Source organism: Puma concolor, chromosome A2 (genome assembly GCF_028749965.1).
Source record: "Puma concolor isolate L17-30 chromosome A2, mPumCon1.1.hap2, whole genome shotgun sequence".
Taxonomy (NCBI): domain Eukaryota; kingdom Metazoa; phylum Chordata; class Mammalia; order Carnivora; family Felidae; genus Puma; species Puma concolor.
The window spans coordinates 42,697,617-42,716,700 of NC_141668.1; the positions used below are offsets into that span (position 1 = coordinate 42,697,617).

Below are 19,084 nucleotides of genomic sequence, written 5' to 3' on the forward strand. Positions count from 1 at the left end.
TTGGTTTTGAATTTTTTCAGATAGATAAGAATTCACTTGTGCACATACCAGAAAAATAAGACTGTGAGTAGAAGATATCAGTGGTTTTTGAATGCAGTTTACCAGCATTTTGTATTCATTGAATTTTCAAGTTACAAAACGCTTTAGGACAGAGTTGGATGATAATGGGGAACCGAAGCTGCCACAGACACAGCCTGAGCCTCGGCTCCCCACCTTCACCCCTCACTCCACATCCGTCCCTACCCCTGCCCTCCCCAACTGCCTCCTGTGCCTGAGGAATCAAGAGAAGGACTTGGAAATTCACAAAGAAGAATAAGTTCAATCAATAAGTTCAGTACATTCAGTCAATAGATTCAGTAAGTCAGGAGCATTGACCCTGGACTCAAGGACTGGGCTTCAGACCCGAGCTCCATTATTTCCTTGCTGGGTGACCTTGGGCACATTAATATCCTTACCCCCTTTTTTCAGCCTTTTCATCTGTGAAATATGGAATTTAATATATGCTGTTGTGAGGGTTAAATGAGCCAGTATTAGGATGATAATATGAAATGGACAATACTTGATCCATTTCTGAATTGGAAAATTAAATATTCTTTATGGTTCATCTTAGTATATATAAAGCACTTGGGCCATTTCCACGAAGAAAAGTACAAGAAGGATGGCATACTGCTCCAGACGAGGTGTGGGGAGGCGTGGATTCTGTTCCAGCTCTGCCTCGAGCTGACCACACAACCCTGGGCTCTTGTCCCTCATCTGCCCTCACCACACCCCCCCTTTTTTTTTTCTGGACGAAGATGTTCCTGGAAGCCACTGAGGTGGAGGCCTTTGAATTCCTCCTTTGAATTTTCTCTCTTCTCATCTTCTCTGGGCTACCACTTGATCAATTAATACAGTCTGGTCCTTATATCATCAATCTTGTCCTCTTGATGCTGTCTTCTTACCAGCATATAAATGTACTCACATCTCCTGCATTTGAAAAAACAAATAACACCTTCTTGATCTTCCATCCAGCCCTCACTCCAAGCCGTATTTCCTCACATACTTGCCTCAGTTTGCCACCTCTTGTTTTCACGTCTCAGTAATTTATTAATCCACTGCAACCTGTCTTCTGCCCTCCTAAAAATATAACTAAAGCAGAAGAAGAGCGATAAGACTCTAAAAGGCACTGATTTATACTGTCAATACTTGAAAACCTCTTTAGCCACAAAAGCCATTGGTTTTGACGATGTCAAGAATGGCCTCTGGTGGACATTTTAAAATCTGTCTTGTTTGCCTTCTTTGCAGCCCTTGATTCTCTCCTTCTTAAACAACATCTTCCTGTGGCTTTGCAAATAAACACAACACACACACACACACACACACACACACACACACACACACACACAGAATAGATACATGATATGCTATCTATATTAAAGGAAGAAATAAGATAATAATCATAGTTCCAGTTACAGTGATATTTTTAGAAAAAAAATTAAAAGGTAACTAAAATATATAACTAAGCTCAAGAAAAGAAACCTGCCTCTAAAATGCACTAATACGTATTTTGAATATTCAAAAACCTCTTCAGCCACAAAAGACATGATTTCTAAGAGACAAGTGGAGATTGAGAGGAATTGTTGAGTTGTTCTAATTTAAGACTGGAAAGAAGTCACATTGTTATGACTCCCTGCTCTGATGAGAAAGATAGACATCAAAAAATTTGTAAAAATAAATCTTTTATCCCTTACATTTTTATGCTTATTGGCATCCTCCTTTCCTCCCCCTCAATTTTGTCTCTTCAACCTAAAAAGCTACCCAAATCTCTCCTATCCATACAAATTTTTTTTCACCCCCGTTCCTCTTTCAAGTTCTTACCCAATCTCTTTCCTTCCCTGCACTGCCAAATTTTCCAAGAGAGAATGCCGTCTCCACTTGCCTGCCTCCTCCACTCACTGTGGTCTGATGCTCACCCACGCCCACCCACTAAAACTGCTTTATTTAGGTCAGCAGTTACCTCCCGAGTGTCAGGTCTCTTCCCAGTGCTCATCCTGCTCCGTCTCCCTGAAGCACTGTGTGCCCTGCCTGTGCTTCCTAGAATCTGGTCTATTCCCTGACTCCTGAGGCACCACTGCCACTTCTCACTGACCCTTCAACTTGCCCATTTCTAAAGCCCTTCTCATTTCTCTCCCACCTCCTCCCCTCCACCCACAGTGTCTCATCTTCAACCATCCTTCAACTCCAGGAGATGCATGGCGTCTCACCTCATCTCTTAGACGTGGAACTCTGAGTGATCCCTGGCTTCCTATCCTCTCCTGCCAGGTCCCCACATCCTGTGGATCCAACCATGTGTAAGAAGGAGCCATCTGGCTTTTACTGTTATGGCCCTGTTTCCTGACACCGTCATCTCTTACATGGACTCTGTCTGTCCTTTTATTGTTTTCCCTGAATCTGGACTCAGCCCATGTGTAAGTTCTCTTCCCCCTACCAGAAACACCTTTCTAGAATACAATTCTTCTCATAATGCATCCACACTCAAAAACCTTTGCCTCCCTCTTCTCAAGCATGGTAACTGAACCTTTTCATTCTATTGCGAACCACTTTTACAAACAAAATGCCCATTGAACTCTTCAACACACCCCTACTAACCTCTAATTAATCATATGGATGGCTCCCTTAGCATACCTTGTACTTCCAAGTCTCTGTCCTCACCCATGTTCCCTTGCAAGGAAGACCCTTCTCCCTTTGGTTGAAATTCTGCCCATCCTTCAACGTCCAGCTCATGGGCCCTGTGGAACCCCTCCATGGAAGCAGAATTAACTGTTTCCTCTCAGGCACACTTTCTTTTTACCTCTCTTGTAGCACTTTAACATACTCAGCCATACATTGAGTTTGAAAACTTATTTTAGCAAATTAGCCTGCTAAAATGGGTCCCTGGCCCACCTCATGGCTGTTTTGAGACAATACTGCAGAATCTTAGACAAACCCATTGAAAACCATGGTCATAGACTTAGTTATCCACACTCTATCACTCTTATTCCTCAGAACAAGGACAAATTCTTCCTCACCCCTCTACCCCAGGGTGCCTACCAAAAAAATTATATACGTGCTCAACACATGTGACCTGGATTGAATCTTTACCCAGCCATTAATGGAGAAAAGAAAGAAGATAATAATGTCTTTCTTTTTACTAAGCTGATAGTGTTTTAAAATGAAAAATCACATTCTAGAACAAACTTTGCAAATTATACAACAAATTTAGGCCATAAGTGAAGGGCATTGTGTGGCTAAGGTATGGCAGGAGAAGTGATTCTTCAGTGTGATGATTTCTTTTAGGACCAGGAAAAAAGAATAAGGCATTTCCAGAAGACAGAGAGAAAAAAAAGGGAATTGTGTATATGTGTGTGTGTGTGTGTGTGTGTGTCTTAAAAACACTTTTAGATTTTGTTGTGGTGGCATTTACTTCCTGACAAAAGCTAACTGATGTTTCATGCTGGCATGTACTCCTGCACATAAACCAGGGGCTGAGATGCTTGAAGAAACTTTCACATCTCAGACCAAGCTGTGGCTGGGCCTGGGACAACCAGCTTCTGGTTGTTTGTGAAGTTAATTACCCCTCTCTGCCCCTCCCTTGTTTATATGGGGCAGGAGACCCCGGAGCTCCTTCGATAAAAAGGAACAGAAGACTTGCCATCCACAGTGACATTAAAGGGCCCCTTGCTACCACTTTGCTGGTAGAAACCTTGACATTTCAATAGAATTTTAAGAAAGCTATTAGGACAAAGTGCATTTGGGAAATTCACCAACAATTGATGACTTCATTTACAAAGTCACGCAATACAATGTGGCTGTTTAGAATCATAGATGTTCTGGGGAGAAAAAGAAAGTTATGTATGTAGATGTTCATTTCATTATTATTTATAACAGCAAGAAAATGGAAAATAACTCACAACTCAGCAAAGAGGATATGATAAATTCATTTATGGGCACATTTATTAATATGTTAAATTTTTCAGTCATTGAAAATGACATATGTGAATGATATCTAAATATAAGAAAATATTTTTTATATTATATTAAATGTGAGGGAGCAAAACGTAAAATTTTATCTTACTAAATACAAATAAAAACTAATATGCTTTTAAAAAAATATTTGTTTATTTTTATTTTAGAAAGAGAGAGAGCATGCACAAGTTGGGGAGGGGGAAGAGGGGGATAGTGAGAGAGAGAATCTTCAGCAAGCCCCATTCTCAGCACGGAGCCCAACATAGGGCTTAATCCCACGACCCTGAGATCACAACCTGAGCTGAAATCAAAAGTCCGACGCTTAACCGGCTGAGCCACCCAGGTGGTCCCCAAACTAAGAAGTTTTAGACCTTCTTTTTAACAATGGTTTCTCCTGCGTGATGTGATTAATTATAATTTTTTTCTTTTTTATTATGTGATTTTTAACTTTATTTATTTTGAGAGAGAGAGAGAGAGAGCACACAAGCAGGGGAGGGATAGAGAGAGAGGGAGAGAGAGAGAATCCCAAGAAGGCTTTGCATTGTCAGCACATAGCCTGATGGGGGGCTCAAACTCACAAACCACAAGATCATGACCTGAGCCAAAGTTAAACATCAGACTCTTGACTGCTTAATTGACTAAGCCACCCAGGCGCCCCCCTCTTTTATTATGTTTTTAACATTATACATTTTCTCTACTGAGCATGCATGTTCTTACAGTCATAGTTTTAAAAAAAAATTTAAAATACTGGGATGAAGAATGGTCACCAAGTTCCAAATCTGGTATGATTAGTAGTTCTGGTCTGGAGGGAATTCTTTGATCTCAACACCCCATGTTATAAAGTCAGGCTAAATTTTGTTTATTCTTCCTTGAAATAAAGCATGGGTTTAAGCCAGCTGTACTAGCTCAGTCAGTGTCCTGTGCTTTATCCTGAAGTTGATTGGTACAAAGATCAAAAGCCCTCTGAGGCTCTATTCAAGGAAGACTCATTAACTGGAAGGGAGTAGTGAACAGATGTGACATCCTTGAAAAAATGAACCAGATAACAGACAGGGCTGGGCCCTGCACCTGGACTGCCTATAAAATGGGTTGATAGGGGGTGGGGGGAAGGGGAGGGTGGGTGATGGGCTTTGAGGAGGGCACCTGTTGGGATGAGCACTGGGTGTTGTATGGAAACCAATTTGACAATAAATTTCATATTTAAAAAAATAATAAAAAGATAAAAATGTGAAAAAAAGAATATAAATAAGTAAATACATACATACATACATACATACATACATACATACATACATACATAAAATGGGTTTCCGAAAGGGAGTTTTCAGATGTGCTTCCCAGCGCACGCTTTTCCCTCTCAGGCTAGGGATTGCAGGGCTGGGAGGAGGGAGGAATGGGAGACGTAAGAGATGATTCACTGAGTTGTTTTCAAAGCTATCCTTGTCTCCTAACTTTATCCATGATGGTGGGTAGAATGACCGACAAGTGCTCAGAAGGCTTTTGTAACTTCCATAAGTATAAAGGTTTGCAATAAGCTTTTGTATTTTTGGCTAAGGCATCAGAGATCCCTAGAGATAGTATTCCTGGTGTTGTGTTAATATCTGACTCTTAGGAATTCGCAGTATTGGGGATAGCTCTCCAAAGAGATAATTATGAAATAACATGACACGTGCAATAGCAAAAGTCCAATGCAACTGTATGGAAGTAATTCAGAGGAGGGAATTCCTTACTTTGGAAGACTTTAATGTATGAATAGAAACTTACCAGGTGAGCAGAACAGAGTTCACTAGGAAACAAACAAACAAACAAACAAAACCATGAAATTTAAGAAGTACATGAAGAGAAAACTTAGTAAGTGGTGCTTTATTACTTTCAAGATATTAAGGCTGCATTCTTGGATGCCCAAGACTTGAAAAGAACATGAGGCAACATGTGAAAAGCACATTATTGGCACTTCCTAAACATTAATTGAATGACTGGAGGCCAATTCCGTACTTCCAAACTGAACTTTTTGGGTAAAATATATTTTTTTCGGTATATGCAAAGAACCGCTGCAATGTCTAACACACAATAGATCCCCCCAAATATAAGCAGCAGCATGGCATCTAACACACAATAGACCCCCCCCAAATATAAGCAGCAGCACTTTTTCATGGTGGAAGCTGTGTGATTATTGGAAGTATTTTGCTCCACAATTCTCATGCCTGTCACTGTGTCGAGAGAATTGTAGGCGATGCATTTCGGAAATCATGTTTCATATTTGCCTTGGGATGACTTGGAAGAGGAGCATTTTTGCATGTAAATGGATTGGTTACTGCCTTTTGGGGGCAATTTTTATTTATATTATCAAGTTAACTCCTTCCTACACTTTGCTAGCTTAAAGATACAGGCAAGCACTGAGCAATAAAATAAAATTATATTTTTGTGTGAATTTAATTGCTGCACAAATTAGGTTTCAGGGCTCATTGTTTGTGAGAGTTGGGAATAGCCTGTTAATATCATTTGTCTAGAGGTTATGGTTCACATTTCAAAGCTTCATTTAATTGGAAGTACAATAGAGAGCAGTTTGAAGTGGTCTGGCTCTTACAAGCTGAAGGATTTGAAGAAATGAGTTGAAGAACAGACCTGTCCTTGTGGTGACAATGCTGGTTTGCCAGGAGCAGGCACAGTCTGAGTGGGTTTTCTTAGGAAGGTGCTGGGTTGTTGCTGATACTCATTGAAACTCTGGGCACATAGTTGTGATGTGACTGACTGGCTCTGCCAGAGTCAACTGCCTTTTTTTTAATGATTTTAATTTTTTTATGTTTATTTTTTAGAGAGAGAGAAACAGAGCATGAGTAGGGGAGGGGCAGAGAGAGAGAGGGAGACACAGAATCTGAAGCAGGCTCCACGCTCTGAGCTGTCAGCACAGAGCCCAAGACAGGGCTCAAACCCACGAACAGTGAGATCATGACCTGCGTTTAAGTCGGATGCTTAACCAACTGAGCCACCCAGGCGCCCCCAGAGTCAACTTCTTTACCAATGGATAATGTAAAAATAACTGGTTTAAACAGGACTTGCCATGGAATCCCATATGGTGATCGCCTCTGGTCCTGTGGGTGTCCTCACCTTGTGGCTCCATATCTGGGCCCATTCAGACCTGTTGGGCCCCCTTTCAAGCCCTCAAACTCATTCTGCTCTGCCTCTCTCCCCTTTCATACCTCAGAGCGTGACCCTCAGGAACTGACTCCCTATATCTCTGGAACCCCCATTTCCTACATCCTTGCCTGGATGTACTGCATCTACTCATCTTGATCTTGGTTCTCTCTTGCACAGCAAACCCTCCATTCTTTCCCCTCTTCTCTGGCTTGCCCTGTTCTGTTGCAATATAATCCCTGTTGTAACAAGAGACAAGGACCACAGATTATCCGTGAATCTGTGAGCAGAAAGAGCAGAGAAAGGAACGGCATCGAATGTTAACTATTTTATAAAACATAGATTTAATCTCTACCAACTGCTGTGAAATTGGTTCTCTTATTGAGAATATCAGAAACTAATTTTTTTTCTCGAAAGGTAGATTACTTGTGTGTGAAATTGATATGTGTTTCAGAATTGAAAGAGATTTACTCATGTGTTAGATCTGGAAACCAAGAAGAATGTGATAACAGCCCCGAAGCTTCCCTTTTCCTGATGGTGAAGAAGCTGTTTCTCATTTTGTGTCACCTAAAGAATACCCTGCCTTTGGCTCAGTAGCTTTTTGCCACCATATTGCCAGTGGACATGCTTGGCAAAGCTGAGTTAAGGATTTTGGCATTTTCATTTTTCCTTTTGGCATGATTTTTCATCAGCCTGCATTTCTGGAATGCCTTTCCCTGGTATATTTGGAAAATTCAAGCTGGCAAGATGATAAGCTTTCAGAATTTCACCAACTATTCCTTTGAAGGCACTCCAGAATTATAAGAGATGCATGATATTGGGCCTTGCTCTTCTGGCCTCCGTGTTGTTCTCAGGTCAGCCCACCCCATTTGCCCAACTTTAATCACACCTCAAGGACTTCCAAACCTCAACTCTCCAACCCTATGAATGCCAGTCATGGTCACACATCCGAGGTCAACGTCTAGAAGAGGAAAGAATAGAAGATCTATTCATAGACATGTTTGCATTTTGTAGATCTGGTTTTATTTTGGTGTTTGTAGGTCTTGTTTATATTTTAGGCATTTTGAAGGAGAATACAAAAATGGCCAAGTCCAGGGAAATAAACCTACTCCTATTAATGTCTCATGAATATGAGTTACGAAATGGAACTCTCCCTTAGGATGCTATTGGAATCATCCCAGCTGCTCCAGCAACTCGCTTGTAGGAGCTCTGAGCCTGTGGTGTAGTAAACTGCTTGTGGTACTTCACAGACACCTGACTTTGAATCCTGAGTTGCACCCTTACTGGATGGTGACTGTAGATGCACTATTTAAAAGTTGTAGGTCCCAGTTTCCCTTTTTGGAAAATGGGCATTTTTAATGGTATTGGCCCATCATAAGCACTGCATATACATTTGCTATTATTTCTCTCATCCTCCCACAGATGTCAGCACTGTATCACTGTATCATACAATCTTTAGCATCCAGGGACCTAAAGATAGAGTGCCATTAAGCAGACTTGGTAAGTTCTGCTTATGGTCATCTCCCAATAAGGGTGAGGGAAAGAGAAGCATCTACCTTTTTGTATGAGGATTTTTCTATGGAATATTGTTATGATTATCTCCCCATGGGGATAAAAGGATATGTAAAAGGTATTCTGGCCATGTTTAGTTGAAGTTTTGCATATGTTTTCATTTTAAAATGCATCATGTAAAAAAAAATCAGAGATAATGATCTACTAGTTAACCCAACTAACTAAAGAAATACGTCTCTTGAATAAAATAAAACAGTTGAACTGAGCTGGTAGTAATTATACTTCTGACCTATTAGGGCAGAGTCACTACTTCTGACCTCACATCCTTGGAAGATATGATCTGGATTGGTCTGCACTGGGCCTGTTTCTGTTCGGGGTGGAAGTAAAGTCAGAGTGTGTGTGTGTGTGTGTATGCTCATGTATGTGCATATTTGCATATATGGTCAGGAGAGGGGATATGCCTTAAGAAGGCTAAGAAGTAAGGGTGCCTGTGTGGCTCAGTCGGTTGAGTATCCGACTTTGGCTCAGGTCATGATCTCGTGGTTTGCGAGTTTGAGCCCCATGTCGGGCTTTGTGCTGACAGCTCAGAGCCAGGAGCCTGCTTTGGATCCCGTGTCTCCCTGTCTCTGCCCCTCTCCTGCTCACACTCTGTCTTTCTCCGTCCCTCAATAAGAAATGAATGTTAAAAATTTTTTAAATAAAAAAAGGAAGGCTAAGATGTACTTAGAGGTAAGCCTTCAACAATATACACCCTACTTCTTCAGAAGTTTTTTGACGCTCAATGTGATCCTCATGACCTCCTTAAGAATCAGTTGACCAAAGAAAAAATGGGATTCAGTGTAGCCATGTCATGAACTAAGGAAGTCATCACCATCACATCTATTGCCAGTGATGAACATGCATCCTGATGAAATGAAGGTGCAGATTGTGGAAATAATGTTTGGGACCAGGAGTTGGAAAATGGAAGGATTTGCTATTAGCGCCACCTCCCATAGCCCAGTACATGGAATTCCCTTCAGCTCCTTTTTAAATACTCCTTGTAAATGGTGTTCATTTTAGTTAAGACTGGTAGGTAAACTAAGAGAAATTTAGCCAGCTAGTTTAGAAATCATTCTACAGCAGTCACTATATTTTCTGACCCCCAAATACAAATCACCCAGCAATTCTTTTTTGATTTGTGAATTTATTTAAAAAGCACTACAAAGGTATGTGAACTATACACTAAATTTGCTAATAATAATTGTGAATGGTACTAGCAAATACCTAGCAAGCACGGAACAGAGAATACAGGCTATAATGTGGGGGTTGAAATGAAGAGATTTCTTCTGATTTTTATCCAGATGCCCAGGGATGATTTCCCCCTCCCCTATTTCCCAGGTTTTGATGCTTTGATTCCCTTCTACTATCTGTGCACAGCACATGATAAATACGAAGGTGTTTAGAAGCTTGATGACATGCCACCAACAGTACATTTTGAGCCTCTGTAGTGCAGGTCCATTACACTTCGTACCAATTCTTGGGTGCTTGTTCAGGTATAAACCAATTAACTAAATGTAGGTTTCTCTTTCTTGAGGTTCATCGGCAGCTCTGAGGCTTGTGTAGACTCTTTCATTGCCCAGTCTAGAAAGGAAAGAATACACAGCAGTGGCCAAATTAACTGATAGTCTGTGATCTCAGCAACACAACTACTGGACAAGGTTCTAGGGAAAAATTCTTTGCAAGTTTCTCCAAAGACCATGTGGCTGTTTGGTATAAAGTGACCCCTTATGAAAATGTAGATGAGGCTGCTGATCTTTCAGAACTAAAACCGTGACTAGCTTGGTGAACCAGAGATCCTGCGTACTTGCTTTTGAATAGAAGAGGAGGGTTGGAACAGACTCAAAGAAATATTCTGTCCACCTTGCAGTTTGTCTTCAAAGTGAATTTTCTGGGAAAAAAATTACCCAAAGAAAACTTACAACCTTCCTTAGTGTCCACAATACTACATGACCTACCTGTCTTGTTGCTAGCATCTCTACCTCACTGGTGAATCTGGTCTTTAAGAACTTCCATGTTCTGGGGCGTCTGAGTGGCTCTGTCAGTGAAGTGTCCGACTTTGGCTCATGAATATCATGGTTCGTGGGTTTGAGCCCCGCATCAGACTCTCTGTCAGACTCTGACAGCTCAGAGCCTGGAGCCTGCCTCAGATTCTATGTCTCCCTCTCTCTGCCCCTCCCCAGCTCATGTTCTGTTTTCTCTCAAAAATAAATAATAAAAATTTAAAAAATGATAACTCCCATGTTCTTTCTTCATATACGTACTCCTAGAAGCTATTGAGCTATGTATGCTCAGTACCCACTGTGCTATGGTACCCACACTCAACTCGAGAGTTTGCAGTCAATCAAAGGGAGGTAAACTTGGCTTAATAGAACTGCATCCTTTGGGATGGCTTACAGTAGTGAAACACCCTGCCCCCATTCTCAAAAAATTAAAAAAAAAACTTTCTCCATTTTATACATTGAAGATTAATTAATTTCCTTTATGCAAACGTCTCTTAGGAGTGATTCTCAAGCTGTGGCGTGAATGAGAATCCCCTGGAGAACTTGGAGAAATGTTCCTAGACTCCATTCCCTGAGATTCTGGTTTAGGAGGGTTGCGGACAGATCCCAGTAATCTCTATTTTGAGGAGAATCCCAAATGGTTCTGACACAGATAGTCCCTGTAGATCACACTACAGCTGGAGCTAGAATCCCTTGGTTCAGAATCCCAGCTCTGCCACATTTTATCTTGGTAAACTAGGTCAAGTTATTTAACCTCCTATGCCTCAGTTTCCACCTTCTGTATAATAGGGATAATAATAATACCTCACAGAGTTTTTGTGAGGATTAAATCAGTTAATTCATATAAAGTGCTTAGTATGCTATCTGGACTCTTAATTGCTCAATGAATGTTAGGTAGATCAGGCCAACAAATTATGGATGCCTTGAAATAGATTATTTTATAAATTGAGTTGTATAGGTATTTTGGGGGGCAGGGAATCATTTTAATGGAGTCGTACAATGGTTTGTCATTGCTAATAGGATAAGAAACAATCTCCTTAATGTGATTGTCTAGGACCCTACAGGTCTGGCCTTTGCTTGCCGTCCAGGCTCATCTCACTCCATCCTTTCAGTCATTCTCACTGCAGTCAGCTGCATTTGGCTTCTTTCAGGTTTTCAAAGAGGACACACTCCCTCCTAGGCAATGTGCATCTAGACAGGCCCTTCACATGTGCCATTCCTTATGTCTGAGACACTATTCCCCTCACTTTTAATTCAACTTTTACTCTTCCTTTAGATCTTAGCTTAAGTATCTTTTCCTCTGAGATACTTTTCCTAACCTCACTAGGTTAAATCTTTTCCTTTGTGCTCTCCTTCATATCCCATATAAAAGTTATACTTTCATATTTTTTTTTGCCTCCTCTAGTAAAGTTATTTTGCCATAGGGCAAAAACCATGCCAGTTAGTTTTGTCACTAGCACAGTGCTTGGCACATAAACACTCACTGTGTACGGTGGAATAATTGATTACATTTGCTTGAGGGAAGACCAGGTTGGAATGACATGTTTCTGTATTTAAAAAATGGTGATTTGAACAGTCTCAGGAGGGTGACAGTGCAAGGGGTAGGTGTCCTCATGGTAGAGGAGAGTAGGCAGAACAGGTTAAGGATGTTCCAGAAAGGTAGTCAAAAAACCCCAAGATATCCACTGCCCTGGAGGGTGGAGATCGTCTGGACAATGCTGAGAAAGATGGCCAGAGTTGGATTTGGGTGCCAGAGAGTCAGTACATGGATGAGAATTCCTTCCCAAGATCACAAGGGCAAAAAGACAAAATGGAAAACCAGGATTCGGATTCTTGAAGGATTCTCTAACTTATGCCAGAATCATAGCCTTCTTTGACACTTGACATCTTCAGTCAGTCTTTGTACAGAGTTGAAGGCTTCCACAGACACACAGATGAGATTATCACCCTCTCAGTCCCCTCTTGGGTCTGACCTGGCCATGCAGCCATTTATTGCTCAGTGGTGGCCCCTGCTGTTAATGAGAAAGATAGCACATCCAGAGTCCGACATTAACTCTAGTCATGTAACTAGCAGAATTTGGAGAAAACAGGAGAGGAGTCAGGGGGGATGTAAATGGACTGAGGAAATCCCCAAGGAGACCCCCACTGTTCAGGGTGCCTTGTGAGTTGCTAGGGCAAGAGAAGAAGCTAAGCCTAAAGATTTTGTGCTTAAAAATCTTCTATAAGCTTCTCAGGTTTATTGCTTCTCAGTTTAATTCACAGTGCCCCCTGAGAAATGCCATTGCAAACTTTTATTTGGAGCCTTTCAGGGCCATTAGATGACAAAGATTTTTAAAGAGCCCCACTAACTCTTTAGGTTAACTTCTAGTAAATTTTAATTAGGGGTGGAGACACAGTATTTATGCTCGTTTACATCCCGAATAGGAATCAGAGTATAGATCCTTCCGTAAGAATCCTGCTGGGATGCACTCCTGTGTACACACATTTCTGGGCATGTGAGCACCTCTGGCATGTGTGTGCTATGTGTACAAAGTAAGGCAGTTACATGACATTTCTGGACAAAAACTGAATGTGAAGACAAGAAGAGAGAAAGCAAACTAACAATCAAATAAAAGTAGGGAGAGGGGGAGAGATGAGATTGCAGTTGATTATGGGTCTGGCAGCAGATGTTCTACACGAATCCAACTCGCTGCAGCCAGTCTGTTTCCATGGCAACAGAATCAGTAATTATTGAGCCCAGGCGCTCCCCCCTCCTTTCTTGCAACAAGGTGGAGGCTGATGAATATGAACTATCTCTAGCCCATCACCAGCTCTTTCTTTTTCTTCTTCTTCCTCTTTTTCTTCCTTTTTTTTTTAAAGTTCTTTATGGGAAAAGTGGAGGTATTGAGGAATACCGAGAAGAGGAGCTATGTAATACATATTGATGAAAGAGCATAGGGCACTAAAATTGAAATGAAGCTATTATTTTTTTCTCTTGTGATACTGTAAGAGAAAAGCTCTTCCTAGAAAAGCCGATGATCTCTGAAGATGCTAAATAAATGAGCAGGAGTTTCCCTGAAATGGAGGCTCCCTTTGATTGGCTGATCTTTCTGCGATTCCTGCCAATCGGAGCACCCCTGGGCTCCAGCTCCATAAACATAAGCAAAGCTACATGCTTATTCTTCTGGACTCGAAGTGTGTAGCATTCAAAGGTGTGCGGCAGGTCTCCATTCACATGGCTCAACTGGAAACCTATTTCATGAACAAGCTTACTCAGGAACCATCTGGTATTCCAGCACATTGTTCTTCCAGGGGACGACTCTAAGTCATTTGGTGGCGGCTTAGCAGCAGTATTGTAGTTGGGAAAGATGGACTTACGGGAGCTTGGTGAGTAAACCTCAGTCTTAACACATCTGTCTGCCGGTATTAGCAGCCTGAGCTAAAATGCAGCTTTGTCCTATTGTCTGCCGAGAAAACTATGAATTGGAACAAGCACATGGAAGAACAGGCGTTCTGGGGTTCCTGTGATGTGTGAGCTTCTGTATTCCAAAGCCTGCATGCATTGCTTGGGTATGATTGGATTTGTAGTTGACTGTGTATTATACTGGAACATTGGTCTGTCTAGTAAGGATAAGGATTAGTGTGAGGAGTGGAGTTTTGCTTTATCTCCCTAGGTATAGATCCAGTTCAAAAGAAGGTGTTTTTAAAACTAAATTAAGCGAAGTCAACCCTGTGCATTGCTGGGAAGAGAGAGAAAGGTGCAGACACGGAACTGAGTGGTGAGCTGCTTGACCATGTTACTGGTGTTTGCATTGTGAAGAGAGATGTTATTACAATGGTCTGTCAAACACTTCTTAAGACCCCCAACCACAAAAGGAAGCATCTCTTCTGCACGCACTGCTGATCTCAGCTTGGAAGTGTGCAACTGAGCTAGGTCATGCCCCTCACTTCTTTCATGAAACCAGTCTTTAAATCAAAATATATTCTCTCGCTTTTTGAAAATTAATTTCAAAGATGAGTTGAAGTGCAGACAGAGAGATTTTAGCTGTCAAAAACCATGCTTCAAAATGACTCTGTTTTGAATCCCTTTAAACCCCCGAAAACCAGAGAGGGTTTGCAAAGTTATATTCAAGGATTGGCTCTTTGCCAGGGAAAGGATGCTCTGAGCTATTGCTTTGCTCCCTGGGGTTTAATTTTCTGACACTGGTGATGAAATTCTCGATTTCTTTGGGTAGAAGCAGGAAAAATAAGAAAGCAGTGCTGTAAACAGGCAATGGAGGGGCAGTATGGGGAGGGGGAAACTCTTTGCTTTTAGAGAGCCTTCTAGCTGCAAACTTAAAAAATATATGTAGCAAGACAGAACTCAAGCACAGTGTAGGATTCCAGAGGAACTATAATCTTTCTGAACATGGAGAGGAGAAGCATTGCTTTTGGCGTGGGTGCAGAGAGCGGGGGCTGAACTTGGGGTTTCCATCTCTGCCTGAGAACCTCTCCTCAGCGTCTCTGCTGGTTTTGAGGCTTCATCATTGTTACTTTGTTTTAAATGTAATTTCCTATCTTATGTGCCAGGAAAACAGGCATACCGCATGTCTTCTATTTACAGTACACTTGGGTTCAAACAACAGAGAGGAAAAGAGGATAAATCATTATCATCTGGCTCAAAAATATATGCACATGAAATAGTTGAACATGGGAAATCTTATTGGCTTGTCCTTTATAACAATGTCCTTTTGACCGAAGAGAGTGTTACAGGTCTTCATGTGGCTGTAGAATGGAATTGGCTGTGTCCTAAATGCGATCTGTGATGAGCGAGTAAAGAAACAAAAGAGCTAGGAAGGTTTTGCCTCCAGAAGACCCAAAAGCAGGGCAAGGGTAGTTGGAAGAGACTTGCTCTTGTGACCTGATACCACAGGAGGAGATGGCCAAGTTTTCTCACTGTGAGTAACAGTCACAGCTAGGAGAAACCTGGTAACTTGATGAGGTCAAAGACCTGTTTGCTAGCTGAAGGCCCCTCTGGAATGTAGGCTGTCCTTTGATCCCAAGAGGCTCGAGATGGTGTACCAAATTGAGAATTCCACCTGATCGGAGGCAAGTGTGTGCACGTAAAGTCTCCCTATTACATGTCGTTCCTTGGCACACCTGGATGCATGTATAATTTTGAGCAAGTCTGGTTGCTAGTGGATGTGCATTAAGTGATGTCATTTCATTAGAATGGCCCTCCATCCTCTTTTGGTCTCTTTTCTCCCAAAGTAGCGTCACTTACATGAGTGAGGTACTGGCACCTGTTGGCAAGAGTGAGAGAAGAAACAGCCTTTTATGGAAGCAGTAAAAATGTTTTGTTTTTTTTTTTTAAACTAAGAGTAGTTATTAACCTATTTTTGGATCGTGGAAGTCCAAGAATTTGAAAGCTATGAAACTCTCCTCTTGCCCTAAGAAAATATATTAATGCATAATCACATAATACTCTGATGACAGCCCATTTCAGGGTCATGTAGGATCTTTGTCCTGGGTGAATAGCCAAGAATTTATTATACCCTCAAGTTTATTATCTCCTTTTTGAGAAGGGGCCACTAAATCCTGCCATAGCCCTGTGCCAATCAACTGCTGACTTATGCAGTGGCTTCAGTAACTGGTGAGGTCCTGTGCATTCTAAGTTAGAATGGTTAAGGTTTAAATTAAGAAGTCTTGGAAATAATTCTAGATCTAGATTTTCTCACTTCTCAGCTTGCAGTGTTGGTGTAACTAGGATCACTGGGCTTGAAATGAACATGCTCTTTCAAATACCAGAATTAACTGCAGTCTTGTACCTGTTCTGTTCACTCCTGAAGAAGAAAGCTTCTCCGTACTGCCTCTTCATGGCATTTGTAAGATGTAGGACATATTATAAACATAAATGTAAAGATAAGTAAAAATGAATTCCCTCAGATTTTCAAGTGACCGTCAGACTTGCCTCATACGTCAAAGTAAACATAAACATGTTAAATCCAATCCCTGAAATCCAGCACTGAGAGTTGGAAGGGTAGAATCCTTCATTTCTCCTCTCAAGTGGAATAAAATCAATCACAGCAGGAAAAGCTAACCTGCCTTGAGCATTTACTGTGTGCCAGACACTGTTCAATACAATTTATGTAGACGTAACAACTCGCTGAATCTTTACCACCTCCCCAAAAGGATGCCTTTTATACCTATTTTCTAGATGAAGAAATGGACTCTCCAAAATATTGAGGAACTTGACCATGTTTACAAAGCTAGGAACTGGCAAGGGGTTTGTGTTTTCACACATGTTGATTTACTTGTTTGCTGCATCCATGGATGGAAGGAGTGTGAATGGACAGGGGAAGGAGGTCTCCTCGGCTGTCTGTGTAGTGGAACCAGGCCACACGGAATTGAATTCAACAATCATTGTGTTAATTAAAGTCGAATTAGAAAGGCATTTTATGGTGGTTGGGTGAATTATATATAGTACCATTTAGGAAAAGATGTTTGAGTAAAACCTTGTCACCAAAATGTCCCATTTGTTTATCCCCTTGTGTTATTGTATGATGTGCTACCTTATTCTGAGGAGCGTTTATTTGACTAATGAGAACTAGGCCAGTTTCTACATGAGACCAGCTCCTCCTGGGCCATCTGCAAGAGGTGGAAGGTCATCAGTTCTATGGCTGCCCTTTGCTCACATTTGCCAGGAATGATTTGCAATTGCCATAGCAACAGTGAGGGTCATGAAGGGTCAGGAACAACAGTGCAGCTGGTTTGGGGGGTGCGTCACCCACAGTGGATGTGGGAATCACCAGGGCTACCATGTTTTCTGAAGACCTTGTGAATAGGCCAAGCTCAGAAAGAGATTTTAGGTAGGTCCAGAGGATATACATTGATGGAACAACTGGAAACTTAGAAGTTTAGGCCTGAAAATCTTTGAATGTGACATAGTTTTCAAACCAAGTCGCTCAGAGTTGGGGACATTGACAGGACTGGGGCAGTGTGGAACCAGGGTGGGAGGCAAGTGAGTCCTCCACTCCCACTTCAGAGCATCTCCATTTCTATCTGTTTTTTTTTTTTAATGTTTATTTTTGAGAGAGAGAGAGAGAGAGAGAGAGAGAGACAGAACGTGAGTGGGGAAGGGGTAGAGAGAAAGAGAGAGACACAGTATCCAAAGCAGGCTCCAGGCTCTCCAGCACAAAGCCCGATGTGGGGCTCAAACTCACAGACTGTGAGATCATGACCTGAGCTGAAGTCGACTAGTTAACCAACTGAGCCACCCAGGCGCCCTCCCAAATTTTTTTTTATTATTATTATGTTTGTTTATTTTGAGAGAGAGAGAGAGAGAGAGAGAGTGGGGGAGGGACAGAGAGGGAGGGAGACACAGTATCCGAAGCAAGGCTCTAGGCTCTGAACTGTCAGCACAGAGCCCATCGCAGGGCTCGAACCCATGAGTGTGAGATGATAACCTGAGTTGAAGTCGGACACTCAACCAACTGAGCCACCCAGGCGCCCCTCCATTTCTATCTGTTTTACCAACCAGCCTTTCCATGGGAGACTTACTAATGAAAATGAAGTGGAAGGAGTTAGGCCACGAGAAGGAAGAAGAAAAACTATTGATGTCCTAAAATATCCAGTTTGACATATACAGAAATAGCAGACCAGAGCATATAAGCAAGATCACATTGCTAGATGGAAAAGGAATCTGTAGGGGTCTTAGTAGCAGGTTTTAAAAACGGATTATTTGCTATGCATGCCTGATATTATGCACTTTCTACTATTAACACTAGGTACGTGAATGTGTAAAAGACAATTTCAATAGCTATTCAAAAAAATAATTCCCTACAGGGATAATATGGCAGATTTCTTTCTAGATCAGCACTGTCTAGTGGAAACATAATGCAAGTTATGTATGTAATTTCCATTTTTTTAGTAATCACATTTAAAAAGTAAAAAAAAAAAGTGGGTCTACAAATTTTAATAATATATGTATTTAACCCAGTATGCCCAAAATATTTGAACATGCAACTACAAAATTATTAACAAAATATTTATATTCAGTTTTTTTATGTTAAGTCTTGGAAATCCAACATATAATTTATACATACAGCACAACTCAGTTTGGATACTGAATTTTCACAGGAAATCTGTTTTTAGATTTCACAAAATGTATAGTTAAAAAAGTAGAGTCACATACCAAACTTGTTTAGAACATACATGAAAGTTTTTCAATAGCTGAAGCTAGCTAAAATTGAATAAACTTTGTAACTCAATTGTGCAGTCCTACTAGCCACGTATTTCAAGGTTTCTGTAGCCATGTGTGGTTAGTGATTATTCTGCTAGACAGTATAGTGCTGGATTCTCAAAGAACCTTCCTGATACAACAGGCCGGTGACTTCTCTCACTACCTCATCCTGCCATGGCACTGTCATCTCTCTTACCTCCATGAAGTACCCGCA

The 19,084-nt window shown here is 41.3% G+C and overlaps 1 protein-coding gene across 7 annotated transcripts in view; it reads left to right on the forward strand.

Annotated features, from left to right (window-relative positions):
- Window positions 1-19,084, forward strand: part of ELMO1 (engulfment and cell motility 1) — a 727,703-nt gene that overhangs the window by 572,399 nt on the left and 136,220 nt on the right. The window contains exon 1 of one of the 7 annotated variants that reach the window (XM_086692485.1): window positions 10,921-14,036. The exons of the other annotated variants lie outside the window; for them this stretch is intronic. The gene's annotated coding sequence lies outside the window, so the exon portion shown is untranslated. Of the gene's footprint in view, window positions 1-10,920; window positions 14,037-19,084 lie in introns of those variants that run through there. 7 annotated transcript variants of the gene reach the window in all.